Raw genomic sequence first — 14,807 nt, forward strand, 5'->3', positions numbered from 1 at the left:
CAAGAACACCATCCCCATCGTCAAACATGGCAGGGGACATATTATGCTTTGGGGTGTTTTTCTGCTAAGTGTTGGCTTTTTGCAGTATGGTAGCGCTGCAGAGAGCTTGCTGGGGAGACCATGCATTAAAAAGGGACTCAAAAATAACTTAAAGAAGGTTTTAATAAGAAAAACAAAAACTCCACTTACACTAAATACATCAACAAACCAGACCCAACCACCACCCCATCCCCCAGGGTAATGGGAGAGCTAGGTGCTGCTCCTTATATACTCTACCCAATTGCTGACATAGTTTAATCAGTACAACTCAGCAGCACCTGCTATGTTTCACAGCTGTAAAGCTGGGTCTCATTAGTTTGCTCTGGCCCTTGCTCCGGCCCCTTAAAGACACACACATCGGGTGGAACAATGATGAACCTTTACATGTAAAGAAACCATTCAACATTTCCCCTGCGGTTCATCATTGTGGAACAAAAACATAAAGCATACTTTGTACATGTTTTTCATGTGTAACCTTTGGAAGTGCTTTTGTAAAAATGTCTGCAATTTGATTGTCACCTGGAACATATTTAAATACAACCATTTCATCAGCAATTAGTTTCTTTACAAATTCTAAACGTAATCTTAAGACTCTAGTGCGCTGCGTATTGGTCTCTGAACACAGGATAGCAAGTCCACTCTGGGAATCAAGGTAAACTTTTACTGGTAGTGTTACTTGCATCTGTAGGTCTGCAAATACTTGCAGATACCATTCTACATCACGAGTGGCCTGAACGCATGCACATAATTCACTCTCTGTTGTGGAGAGACAAATAATGGTTTGTGTCTGGGACTTCCATTCAAATGGACAACCGTTATAACAAAACACCATACCAGACACACCCCTGCAATTATTTTGTTCCACTGCATGAGATGCATCGCAGAAAATTTCAAAACCTTTGTCAATACTTGATGTAAACTGCAACCTATAATGTTTGGTATGTTTAAGGTACATTGCCATTCTCTTAAGAGCAGAGAAACATTGTGTAGTGGGCTTTTCCACAAATTTTGCCAGAAAGTGAAAAGCATAAGTTATATCTGGTCTTGAGATTCTTTGAATGAAATTTAGCTTGCCTATAGCAGAACAATACAAAGTTTTGTTAGGAAATGGCTTATCTTCACCTGTAAAGGTGAAACCACACAGCATAGGTGTTTCCTTCCCATTTGCATTTTCTAAACGTAGCATTTCAACTAGATCATCAATTTTTGCAGTTTGATGAACCAGAAAAGATCCATTTTGCCTTTCTCAATTTGCATGGATAAGTAATTTTTAGCTATGCCTAATTCCACCACATCAAATTTCTTCTGTAACTGTGTGTTTGCTCTGGCCCTTGCTCCGGCCCCTTAAAGACACACACATCGGGTGGAACAATGATGAACCTTTACATGTAAAGAAACCATTCAACAGGACACCTTCACCGCATCGAAGGGATGATGGACGGGACCATGCATCGTCAAATCTTGGGTGAGCACCTCCTTCCCTCAGCCAGGGCATCGAAAATGGGTTGAGGATGGGTATTCCAGCATGACAATGACCCAAAACACACAAAGGCCAAGGCAACAAAGGAGTGGCATCAAAAATCTGTGGAGGGAGCTGAAGGTTTGTGTAGCTACACATCAGCCTCAAAATCTTACTGACTTGGAGAGGATCTGCAAAGAGGAGTGGGACAAAATACCTCCTGAGATGTGTGCAAACCTGGTGGCCACCTACAAGAAACTTCTGACCTCTGTAATTGCCAACAAGGGTTTTGCCACCAAGTACCGTACTAAGTCATGTTTTGCAAAGGGGTCAAATACTTATTTCACTCATTATAATGCACATCAATCTCTGACTTTTGTCTTCTGGGTTTCTTGGGGTTTTCCTGTTGTTATTCTGTTGTTATTCTGTCTCTCACAGATACAATAAACTTACCATTACAATTATGGACTGGTCATTCCTTCGTCAGAGGGCAAACGGGCAAATTTAGCAGGGGATCAAATACTCCCCCCCCTCCCTGTAGTTAGAAGGGCATTCTCGGGGGCTGCCCCACAGCAGCCTCACTGCCCTGCTCCAGGAAAGACCTGACAACCTCTGGACCCGAGTCCTGTATGGAAGCTTTGCAAGACCTGCACACCTGCATGGGAAGCTGTCTGCCAGCGTGATTCCTGACGCTCTTTTTTAAAAAAACAAATTGGTTTTGTTTGTCCATGTTTGATTGTATCTAAGTCTGTTGAGCGTTGTATAATATCTCATCACCATGCAGCCTTTTGAACCAGCCAAAGTCATGTGAAATTAATTTCTCTGGGCAAACACTGCAGGTGTTCCGGCTCCCAGGTTGATACTGTTCTGCCAGGCCTCTTGTCATGTTTGCAAATGACCCCTCACAGCTGGCATTGACTGGGTGCTCCTCTAGGCCCAGTTGGCCGAGGCAGCAGGAACACTCTTCTCCTCACCTGCCCTCTTGCCATGAATCCTTGCTTTGGCGTGCAGACGCCTGGCACTGCAGTTTGCCCACCTCTCTGCCTGCAACCTCCCAGCTCAGCACCGTTACGTAACCACGGCCTGGCACTGGGGTTGGCGCACGGGAACATCCAGGGGTCTTTGTGCCACCCTGCGGGGCCCTGGAAGGCAGGTCAAGGTGTCTGCCAGAACCATTGGCAATTCTGCTGTTAACACGCAAGTGCTGTCATGGACGGGCAGGGTACAGGAGTGGGGGGAGTCACCACTTGGGGACCCCCCAAGGGAAGAAAGCTCAGAGCCAGGGGATTAGTGGCTGAACGTGGTCAGGTGGAGAAGGAGGAGCAGACTGGGGGGAGCTGGGAGCTGAAGGGGCAACAGGGTTTGGTGAGCGGGAAGAGGCTGTGTCAGAGAGCAGTCCAGACCCAGAGGCAGGAGAGGAGGCTGGAGAGCAGAAGGTCCAAGAGGCAGAGTGAAGGCAGACTGGGGAAGAAGCCAGGCAGTCTCCCCCTCCGGCTCCCCTTTCCCCTTGTTGTTGTTGAGTCGTTTAGTCGTGTCTGACTCTTCGTGACCCCCTGGACCAGAGCATGCCAGGCCCTCCTGTCTTCCACTGCCTCCCGCAGTTGGGTCAAACTCATGCTGGTAGCTTCAAGAACACTGTCCCACCATCTCGTTCTCCGTCGTCCCCTTCTCCTTGTGCCCTCCATCTTTCCCAACATCAGGGTCTTTTCCAGGGCGTCTTCTCTTCTCCTGAGGTGGCCAAAGTCTTGGAGCCTCAGCTTCAGGATCTGTCCTTCCAGTGAGCACTCAGGGCTGATTTCCTTCAGAATGGAGAGGTTTGATCTTCTTGCAGTCCATGAGACTCTCAAGAGTCTCCTCCAGCACCAGAATTCAAAAGCATCCATTCTTTGGCAATCAGCCTTCTTGATGGTCCAGCTCTCACTTCCATACTTTCCCCTAGACTCCCAGTAACTGGAGGTATGAAGAGGGCGGAGTAGAGACAGGCCTGTCGACATAGTCTCAGATTGCTAGGGAGGGACCCATTGGAGGAGGAGACTTAGGGAGCTATGGGAAGGTGAGGACTTTCAGCCCCCCACAACTGCTTCATTGGGGCAGGATCTATGGGGAAGAGTTGCTGTGCTCACTAGGCCTGGCCCCGTGTTGTTTCTTGGGATAAAGAGTTAACTGTGCTGACGCTGTGTGAGTTATCGCTGAAACCAACCAACCAATCAAAAGCTCTGCTGAACTACAGAGGGAGCTGCCTGCTGTGTCTCTGGATGAGTTGCTGCTCTGCGCCCCGGCAACCGGGAGGCAGCCCCAGATCAACGGCCCCAGCGTAGAAACCCAAGAGGTGGGGTCCTCGAAAGGAGATGGAGCCTTCAGTCCTTCATAGATTTATCTGAGAAGGCATGTGTTGGTTCTAGGATCCAGGCATGGGAGAGTTTTGTGGCCTTTTGTGCTTCCGCCTCCGAATCTCTCTCTGCTCCTCCGTGGCTTTCCCTGCTAACACCCCCTCTTTCGAGGCACTGAATCTGGATTCCCCAGCCACCCACCCTCGCCGTAATTGGCGGTAGGACCAGGGCAGAGAAAGATGCATCTTAAAAGGCAGGAAAAGCAACAACTTAGAAGATTCATCGTTTACGGCTACTGGCTGACTTGGCTTTTAAAGAGCATTGCAGGCCGTTTTATTGGGGCCAAAGCTCAGCCGCGACGACAGCGCGCTTTGCAGACAGCCAGCCTCTGACATCTCCATTTAACAGGGCCTCTAGTGATAGTCGTGGGAACGGCTTATCTCTGATCCAGGCCTTGGAGAGCTGCGCTGAGAGTAGACACTGCTTGGCCAAGGGTCTGGCTCTGTGTAAGGCAGATCCATCTGTTCTTTACAGCTGGGTAGGCTGGCAGGACTTAGCCCTAGCAGCTAAAAACGGACCCTCCACATTCAGAGGCAGTGGATCTTAGAGCAGGACCAGATACTAGGAGCCAAAAGAGGAGACTGAGAGGAGATAGGGCTGTGAGGGCTATGTCACAGAAGATGGGGCAAGCTTGTTTCCTGCTGCTCCCGAGGGCAGGACTCGAACCCGTGGCTTCAAGTCACAAGAAAGGAGATTCCGACTAAGCATATGTGTCAGGGGCTCAGGAACAGAGGCACAGGGGAGAGAGGAAATGGAGAGCGAAGGGGAAGAATCTGAGGGCAGCGTAGGGGAGTATGACAGTGGCCCGAGAGATTCCATGAGCTTCTCCAGCGAATCAGAAGATTCCCAGAAGGAGGCGCCGATGGTCAGGGCGAGGGGGGTCCCAGGGGGGACACACCAGAAACAAGGGGCCAGCGGGGACTCCCAAAGCAGCAGCGGGAGATCAGGACCAGCTTCCCCACCAGAGCGTAGTGGGGGGGAAGAGTCCCAGGTGTCAGGGCCAGCGTCTCCTCCAGCAGGGAGAGAAGATGTGTCAGGGCTGACCACGCCTCTATCGGAGAGTGAGGGAAGGTCAGGTCCAGCCAGCCTCCCCGAAGGGGGAAGCAGTGACAGGAGCAGTGTAACGGTCAGGAGGAAGGTTGCCGGCTGGGCGCGCGCCAAGTTCGAATGCACAGGCGTGTGGGACAGCAGAAAACCCGGATTGGGAACCAGATCCTAAAGCCCGCCGGAGGCAGGGGGAAGATTCAGGGGACTCAGCGTCAGAAGAGTCTAGGAAGGGCGAGACCCCAGCTGACAGGCGGAGCCAGAGGAGGAAAGAGCAGAGGAAGAGGTGGAGCAAGGCTAGAGTCTTAAACTGGTGTCTGGGGGGAGGAGATTCAGACGGAGCTTCAGCGGTCTAGAGTTTCAGACGTAGACCTGCACGCTGCGGCTGTGAAAGCGAAACTGAACTTCAATAAAGACTTTTGTATATAACAACGAACTGGCGTTGGTCCTCTGTGAGCTGGGACCTCGGGCAGCTCTGACAGCATGGAAAAACTTTCCGACAGCAAGAGCTGTTTGACAGGGGAACCTCGGAGGTGGTGAACTCTCCTTCCTTGGAGGTTCTTAAGCAGAGCTTGGATGGGCATCTGTCATGGATGCTTCAGCTGAGATTCCTGCATTGAAAGGGGGTTGGACTGGATGACCTTTGGGGGTCCCTTCCAACTCTACGATTCTAGAAGAGGACTCTTGTGCTCAAATCCTGCTTGCAGGTTTCCCATATGGGCAGCTGGTTGGCCTGTGCAAGAACAGGATGGTGGGCTAGGTGGTCCATTTAATAAAATAATAATAATAAATTTTATTTATACCCCGCCCTCCCCGGCCAGAACTGGGCTCAGGGCGGCTAACACCAGAAAAATTACAGTAAAAACATAATAGGGGGGAAAAAACCAATTTAAAATACAGGTTAAAATGCAATTTAAAATGCGGCTTCATTTTAAAAGTCAAAACCATAAGGGGAGGGAAACATAAGGGTCAGAATGAGTCCAAACCAAAGGCCTGGTGGAGCAGCTCTGTCTTGCAGGCCCTGCGGAAAGATGTCAAGTCCTGCAGGGCCCTGGTCTCTTGTGAGAGAGAGTTCCACCACGTTGGGGCCAGTACTGAAAAGGCCCTGGCCCTAGTTGAGACCAGTCTAACCACCTTGCGACTTGGGACCTCCAAAGTGTTGTCATTTGTAGACCTTAAGGTCCTCCGCGGGGCATACCAGGAGAGGCGGTCCCATGGGTACCAGAAGAAGTCCCATTGGCAGAGAACTACCCACAGGCTGCAATGAGCCAGGTGGCTGAGTGGAAAGCGTGGAGGCACCCCCTGAATTTTTCCTGCCTTGGGGGCCTCAGGACATCTGAGCATCCCGGCGGCCTCTCAGAAGCTGCCCATCTACTCCAGGCCCTGCCAACCTGGCATTTTCCAGTTGTCCTGGACCATGGGTAGGCAAACTAAGGCATGGGGGCCGGATCCGGCCCAATCGCCTTCTAAATCCGGCCTGTGGACGGTCTGGGAATCAGCGTGTTTTTACCTGAGTAGAATGTGTCCTTTTATTTAAAATGCATCTCTGGGTTATTTGTGGGGCATAGGAATTCGTTCATGTATTTTTTTCAAAATATAGTCTGGCCCACTACATGGTCTGAGGGGCAGTGGACCGGCCCCCTGCTGAAAAGGTTTGCTGACCCCTGACTTGGACTACAACTCCCAGCAGTCCCCAGGCGGCTCAGCCATTTATAGGAGTTGTGGTCCAAAACATTGGCAGGGCACTTTGTTGGCAAAGGATGAGACCCCTCTTTCCTTCGCCTCCCTCACCCCACCTCCAGTCCCCAGTTGTCTTCTGCTACAACGGAAATCAGCCCTGAGTGCTCACTGGAAGGACAGATCCTGAAGCTGAGGCTCCAAGACTTTGGCCACCTCAGGAGAAGAGAAGACTCCCTGGAAAAGACCCTGATGTTGGGAAAGATGGAGGGCACAAGGAGAAGGGGACGACAGAGGACGAGATGGTGGGACAGTGTTCTCGAAGCTACCAGCATGAGTTTGACCCAACTGCGTGAGGCAGTGGAAGACAGGAGTGCCTGGTGTGCTCTGGTCCAGGGGGTCACAAAGAGGCGGACACGACTAAACGACTAAACAACAACAACGGTGCCAATTTTGATCTGAGGAAGCTTTCAGCTCCCCGCTCTCTTATTGAGCGCATCGTCCTTAAGTCACGCTGGCCCCGTTCCATGTGGCTGTGTTGATATCATGTTGCTTCCTTCTAAAAGAGGCCACAAGGAGAAAGCGAAGCATCAGAAGCCCTTAGCTCCCGATCTGGCTCCCTTTCTCTCTCCCACACAAATGCACTGCCCATCATCTGACTGAGGAGTCTCCAGCCCCAGCTAAGGAGAGCAGCAATGGCTCGGGGGCCTGAGGAAAGCTGCGCACTCTGCACATGTTCAGAAGCCTCATTATTTTCTATTTTTTCAGGCCTGGTTTTTCCTTTTTTTCCCTTGCTTGCTTGTTTATGATGCTGTCGCCGCTCCCCCTTTCTTCAGGGCCACTTCAAGGCGGTGTCTGTGGCTGAAATATACCGTATTTTTTGCTCCATAAGGCACACCGGACCATAAGGTGTACCTAATTTTTAGGGGGGGAAATCAAGGGGGGGAAATCTTATTTTCCCCCTCCCCCAGCCCCAAAGAGCAAAGAAGCCAAGACAGTGAGTGGGATCCATCCCGCTCGCTGTCTTGGCTTCATTTTTAGCTGCGGGGCTGGGGTGGGGGAAGCCCGAGTGCCCCCCGACCCCAGAACAGGTCTGGGAGTGGCATCAAGGTTGCGAAGGCTTTGGAGCACAGTGGGAACTCGCATTGCGCTCCAAAGGCTTCAGGCGGCTATCCCTGAAGCCTGGAGAGCGAGAGGGGTCAGTGCGCACCGACGCGTCTTGCTCTAAAAGGCTTCTGCGCTTTGGAGGTTTCGTGTTGATATCGCTGAAGCCAAGGATCCTGCATTTGCTCCATAGGATACACACACATTTCCCCTTAAATTTTGGAGGGGGGAAAATGCGTCCTATAGAGCGGAAAATACGGTACTCGGAGTTGAGAGTGGATTTCATGCTCTTTATTCAGCTCATAGTGGCGAGGAGGAATGGGAGTTCCCCCAGAATGTCTGCTTTATATACATTATTTACACAATGGGCTCCACGTGATTGGCTAATTCCGGGATTCTCCTGTAGGCCAATCAGGTTGTGGATTCACTTCCACCTGGAGCTGGATTGGGTGGCTCCTGTGGACCAATCAGACTGCTGCATTCTGAATCCTATTCAACTCAGTACATAACACCGGGGCTTCCCGGCAAGCCGGGGTTCTGTCCGGACCCACGGGCCAGATCCAGATCTACTTTGCTTCGGCAAAGTTGCTGCAACCCCTGCTTCCAGGTCACAGCTGTGGTGTGCTTCAGTTCGTAAGAACTGCCAGCAGAGCAGGAGGCTCTGAATCTCAGGGTCACGAGTTCGAATGCTGCGTTGGACAAAAGAATCGTGCATTGTTGCGGGGGTTGGACTAGATGACCTTGGGGGAGCCTCCCAACTCTAAGATTCGATGACTTTATGATGACCTAAAAACCTCAGAAGAGCCCTCTGGATGAGGCCAAGGGCCCACCTTGCCCAGCCCTCTCTTCCATGAATCTGTCCGATCCTCTTTTAAAGCTACCTCGAGCATCACTGGGGGAGGGAGTTCCACAGATTAACGGTTCAACCACCCCATAAGGATTTGGCATAGGAAGATCTCTGGGGCAGAGACTTTGCGAGGCCCTGTTCACATTAAATCCTGCACTGGGGTCTGGTGTTCCTCCTGGAGATCAGCCCTTGTTCTTGTTAAAAGCAGGCTTCCCCTGGGTCCACCTTTCGCTCTGGTCCCCTCTTCGCAGTCTGGGTGAGTGGAGGGTAAAAGCTGCTCTCCCAGGCTGCGGAGAGAGCCTGTCCTGTCCTGATTTGGGGCCTGCCATCCCTTCCCAAGCTGATCTACATCACAGGGTTGTTGTGAAGGTAAAAGGTGTGGTGGGGGGGGGACCCTATAGACCACCTTGAACTATTTGTAGGAAATTTGTAGGTATCGGTGTAATAAAACTGCAATATTTTAAACAACGGAAGTGAGATGAGGGTTGGGCTGGGCGATCCTTTGTGGTCTCTTCCAACGCTGCAATCCTATGATGATGATGATGATAATAATAATAATAATAATAATAATAATAATAATAATAATATATTCATACCCCGCTCATCTGGCTGGAAGGGATGTGGGTGGCGCTGTGGATTAAACCACAGAGCCTAGGACTTGCCGATCAGAAGGTTGGCGATTCGAATCCCCTTGACGGGGTGAGCTCTCGTTGCTCAGTCCCTGCTCCTGCCAAACTAGCGGTTCGAAAGCACGTCAAAGTGCAAGTAGAGAAATAGGTACTGCTCCGTCGGGAAGGGAAACGGTGTTTCTGTGCGCTGCTCTGGTTCTCCAGAAGCGGCTTAGTCATGCTGGCCACATGACCTGGAAGCTGTATGCTGGCTCCCTCGACCAATAAAGTGAGATGAGTGCCGCAACCCCAGAGTCGGCCACGACTGGACCTGATGGTCAGGGGTCCCTTTACCTTTACCTTTACATCTGGCTGGGCTTTCCCAGCCACTCTGGGCAGCTTCCAATAAAATATTAAAATACAATAGTCTATTAAACATTAAAAACTTCCCTGAACAGGGCTGCCTTCAGATGTCTTCTGAATGTCAGGTAGTTGTTTATCTCTTCGACATCTGGTGGGAGGGCATTCCACAGGGCGGGCGCCACCACCAAGAAGGCCCTCTGCCTGGTTCCCTGTAACCTCACATCTTGCAGTGAGGGAACCACCAGAAGGCCCTCGGAGCTGGACCTCAGTGTCCGGGCAGAACGATGGGGGTGGAGACGCTCCTTCAGGTATACAGTGGTACCTCGGGTTAAGAACTTAATTCGTTCTGGAGGTCCGTTCTTAACCTGAAACTGCTCTTAACCTGAAGCACCACTTTAGCTAATGGGGCCTCCTGCTGCTGCTGTGCCGCCGGAGCACGGTTTCTGTTCTCATCCTGAAGCACAGTTCTTAACCCGAGGTACTATTTCTGGGTTAGCGGAGTCTGTAACCTGAAGCGTCTGTAACCCGAGGTACCACTGTACTGGATTCTAAGATATGTGGCCCTGCTTGTTTTCTCCCTATTTGACTTTTTTCCTTTTCCTTTTGCCACTGACTCACAAAGTGCTTAAGAGGGCATGGGGGAGTTGAATCATAATAACATCTTTAAATAACCCACAAGAACAACAGCGCTCGTGTGCTATTAAAATATTAGCGTCCAGCAGGCACAGCACCCAAACAGGATTAGGGCCCCAGCTTTGAATTGGCTTTGGTGGCTTCTGCCAGACCCTGCGGCTCCTGGCAGCTGCCTCTGCCGTCACAGGGTACCTGCCCTGGGCTCAACACTCACACCCACTAGACTTCCCCACTAGAAGGTAAGAATAGCATTGCAGGATCTGAGCCCAAAAGCCACTCCCCCCTTCTCCGGTTTCCAACAACTGGTCTGCAGGGATCTGGATAGACTGCTCCTGATGCTGGAGGTTCCATAAGAGCGTTAAGAAGAGCTTGGCTGATTCAGCGGCCGGATAGGAAAGGAGGAAGGAACTGGGTCTTGGAAACGACCTTGTCTTGGGAAGGAGGCGAGAGGGGCAGCTGGCGAGCAGAGGTGGGGCTGCCCCCTTCGAGGAGGAGCAGATTGGAGGATGCAGAACTCAGTTGCAAAAGGAAGCCAGGCCTCATCCTGTGCAGTGCAATGACTTGGCAGAACAAGGCTGTATCTGCAGGGCAAACATCATCGGAAGCGAAAAGGAAGGCTCTTTGCACCACTGATCGTTCTGGGCTGCCCCCGCCGTTTGATCCCACAGCCCACTGCGCACTTAGCGGCTGCGGGTTCAAGCAAATGGCTTTTGCATGTGCGAAACAAGCCACTGGGGCAGGTTTGCGAAACCCTCCAGTCGCCTCTTGCCTCTTATGGTCAACTCAGCCCTTTCTTTCTTTCCTTTTCTCTCTTTCTCTTTCTTTCTTTCCTTTTCTCTTTCTTTCTTTCCTTTTCTCTTTCTCTTTCTTTCTTTCCTTTTCTCTCTTTCTCTTTCTTTCTTTCCTTCTCTCTCTCTCTCTCCCTCTCTCTCCCTCTCTCTTTCTTTTCTTTTCTTTTCTCTCTCTCTCTTTCTTTCTTTCCTTTTCTCTCTCTCTCTCTTTCCTTTTCTCTTTCTTTCTTTCTTTCTTTCCTTTTCTCTTTCTTTCTTTCCTTCTCTCTCCCTCTCTTTCTTTCTTTCTTTCTTTCTTTCCCCTTTCTTTTCTTTTCTCTTTCCTTCTCTCTCTCTCTCTCTCTCTCTCTCTCTCTCTCTCTCTCTTTCTGGTGTTAGGGGAGGGGTAGTACTTATGGTGGGGGCCACGTCATGCTCCTTCTGGGGCAACTTGCACACCTTTTGGTCCCCCACCCTGAACTCCGTTCTCACCTGTGGCTCCTGGAAGCTGCTGGCAGGCAACTGTGCTGCCAAATACAGCAGTTCTTTCCAAGGATATCAGGACAAAAGGAATGAGGAGGTGGAAGGGGAACCAAAACAGTTTTTATTAACAAATAAACAGCAGGCATGCAAAGCATAAAATAAAACATACCCAACAGGGGCTACCCAGTCTCCCCTTCCGCTGCCCAGAGCCCCAGGTAGAGCAGCAGGAGAAAGACCCCCAACCATCAGTCTCCCAGCATCAGGTCCTTTGACCTGGGTAGAAGCTCTTCCACCTATGGCTTTTATAGCCTGCCTTGATGTAGAATCATAGAATCCTAGAGTTGGAAGAGACCCCAAGGGCCATCGAGTCCAACCCCCTGCCAAGCAGGAAACACCATCAGAGCACTCCTGACATATGGTTGTCAAGCCTCTGCTTAAAGACCTCCAAAGGAGGAGACTCCACCACACTCCTTGGCAGCAAATTCCACTGTCAAACAGCTCTTACTGTCAGGAAGTTCTTCCTAATGTTTAGGTGGAATCTTCTTTCTTGTAGTTTGGATCCATTGCTCCGTGTCCGCTTCTCTGGAGCAGCAGAAAACAACCTTTCTCCCTCCTCTATGTGACATCCTTTTATGTAATCCAGTGCACTCATGATTAGCCCAGGACCCTGAGATGGAATTAATACAGAGCGGCTGAGAGTCTCCCACTACCTGCAGCCGGGCATCCAGCCAGTACTTTCAATAATAATAATAATAATAATAATAATAATAATAATAATTTATTATTTATACCCTGCCCATCTGGCTGAGTTTCCCCAGCCACTCTGGGTGGCTCCCAACTGAATATTAAAAACACAATGCAGCATTGAACATTAAAAACTTCCCTAAACAGGGCTGCCTTCAGATGTCTTTTAAAAGTCTGGTTGTTGTTGTTCTCTTTGACATCTGGTAGGAGGGCGTTCCACAGGGCGGGTTCCACTACCGAGAAGGCCCTCTGCCTGGTTCCCTGTAACTTGGCTTTTCGCAGCGAGGGAACCACCAGAAGGCCCTTGGCACTGGATCTCAGTGTCTGGGCTGAATGATGGGGGTGGAGATGCTCCTTCAGGTATACAGGATACAGAAGAACCCAGGAAACTCCCGACTGGTGTGTGAAACACAGGAATCCAGCAGACTTCAAACTGGAGATGTTAAAGGGAAAGGGATATGCCACCTAACTCCTCGAAATACAATTGTCTTCCGCATTTCCACTACAGCAACTGCAGCCACAATCCCGGGAAACGGCTTCGGCTGGCCAGCTAAACCAAGTGAGGGGAGCCGATGGGTGTCAAATCCTCAGTGAGTTAGGGGCTTCCCCTGCATGCGAAGACAGGCTCTGGCGGATGGAGCGGACGAGACCAAGAGGGGGTCCAACTCCAATGGTCAAGAAGGGGGTTTCTGTAAGTGATGTAGAGGGAGGTGAGGGGCAAATGGGGCTTGTCCACCTGGGAAGGGAGCCCATCAAGGAGAAGGAAAGCTCTGATCCTAAACTTCTGCTGCTTTGTAGGACATCTTCAGGAGAAGAAAAGGCTCTGGAGCAAAGCTACACAAATCCCTATGACGGTTGAATGATGCCTTGTACGCCTCCTTCCGGCAACTGGTGCCAAACATCTTGCTCTGCTTTCTTTTGGACAACATTATTATAAGAATTTTAAGCTCTTAGACATGTAATAAATGTTCATAAATGTACCAAGCAAACACATACATAAATATATAAACCACATGTCTGAAGCAGCACAGGAAAACAACCCTGAAAACCATTTTGACTCCCAAACTGACCAAATGTTTTCTCTGCAAGGTCAAAGGAAAATGGAAAAGCCTCCCCATTGTCTTTTCCTTCACAAATCCCGTCTTAAGGGTATGTCTGTGTATGAATAGGGTGAGCCCGTGATCTGGCTCAGGAACTAAGTATTTATCATTACAAAAGACGGGCCAGGCTCCCCAGGGTATCCAATCAAGTAAGCATTAACAGGTCACCTGCCAGACAGGAGGTAAACAACGCACTCAGGTTTCTGGTAAACAATGCACTCAGGTTTCTGTTGTAGACCACCCCTTTCTGTGATGTAGGTATGATGTTTCTGGGGGTGGTCTTGGACTCCAGGGCGGGCAATTTAAAATGTCTATATAAGGGCGGGCACACCTTTGTTCTGGGTCCTCCTCCTTTCCTGCGTGTGAAGGGGGCACCCTGTTGCAACATAAAGATCAGGCTTACGAGCTGCTTTGCTTCTCAATATTCTCTGGTTGGCCTCTGTTATTTTTCTCCGACCGATGGAGAACCTGGAAAGGACTCTAGAAGGGCTCTTGTGTTCCCCATAAGGGAATAAGGGCAGATTTTCATTTATTGCAACATCACTGTGGCCAAGAGGAGGGTCTTGTTGATCTTGTTGATCTCCACACACACTGCCCAGGCTTGCACCCAGGAGAGGAGGCCCCACGACGACCCTGCGAGGTAGTTACAGATAGGTAGCCGTGTTGGTCTGCCATAGTCAAAATAAAAAAATCCTTCCAGTAGCACCTTAAAGACCAACTAAGTTAGTTCTTGGTATGAGCTTTCGTGTGCATGCACACTTCTTCAGATACACTGAAACCCCCTGCCTTTTCCTGTAAGACCTATTACAGTCGTTAAGAGTTGTCAACAGGCTCATCTCAGCTATCTGCCAATCTCCCATTCCCACCACCCTTCTGAGTAATACCCCTCCCCACCTTCTCACTATATAGAAGGATCTGGCAACTTCTGTTTCAGTGTATCTGAAGAAGTGTGCATGCACACAAAAGCTCATACCAAGAACTCACTTAGTTGGTCTTTAAGGTGCTACTGGAAGGAATTTTTTATTTTCCTGTGAGGTAGGTTAGGCTGAGACTGGCAGTGACCGGATCCCAAGGCCAGCCAGTGAGCTTCATGGCCTGGGGGCAATTTGAACCCTGGTCTTAGTCTGAGGCTCTAACCCCTGCATTGCACTGGCTCTCAGCGGCTCACACTGGCTCTCATGTGTGGAGCGACCAAGCAGTGTGCCAGCCCTCAATAAGTCTTTATTTATTGACAGAAGCACAACTAAACTGTCTGTCGTCTCCAAAAAGAGCCTGGAAGGCATTTGGCAAAGAGAAACAAATGCACTTAGAAAGAGCGTTCAAGTCACAATAAGCCAGAAAAACAAAAACCATTGCTGGGTAAAATTAAAACACAGACCAGGTGGTGCAAAAATTCCTTAACCGCCCACCTAAAGGACAACTGTGTCCAGTTCTGGACACCACAGTTCAAGAAGGACACTGACAAACTGGAACGTGTCCAGAGGAGGGCAACCAAAATGGTCAAAGGCCTGGAAACGATGCCTTATGAGGAACGGCTAAGGGAGCT

The 14,807-nt window shown here is 50.1% G+C and overlaps 1 long non-coding RNA gene across 1 annotated transcript in view; it reads right to left on the minus strand.

The window, feature by feature from the left end:
• Positions 1–2,855: 2,855 nt before the first annotated feature.
• Positions 2,856–14,807, minus strand: part of LOC309537034 — a 60,130-nt gene continuing 48,178 nt past the window's right edge. The window contains exon 3 of the long non-coding RNA XR_014221776.1: positions 2,856–3,433. This is a non-coding gene — a long non-coding RNA (uncharacterized lncRNA). The remainder of the gene's footprint in view (positions 3,434–14,807) is intronic.

Source organism: Podarcis vaucheri (assembly GCF_965113315.1).
Source record: "Podarcis vaucheri genome assembly, chromosome: 7".
NCBI classification, from domain to species: domain Eukaryota; kingdom Metazoa; phylum Chordata; class Lepidosauria; order Squamata; family Lacertidae; genus Podarcis; species Podarcis vaucheri.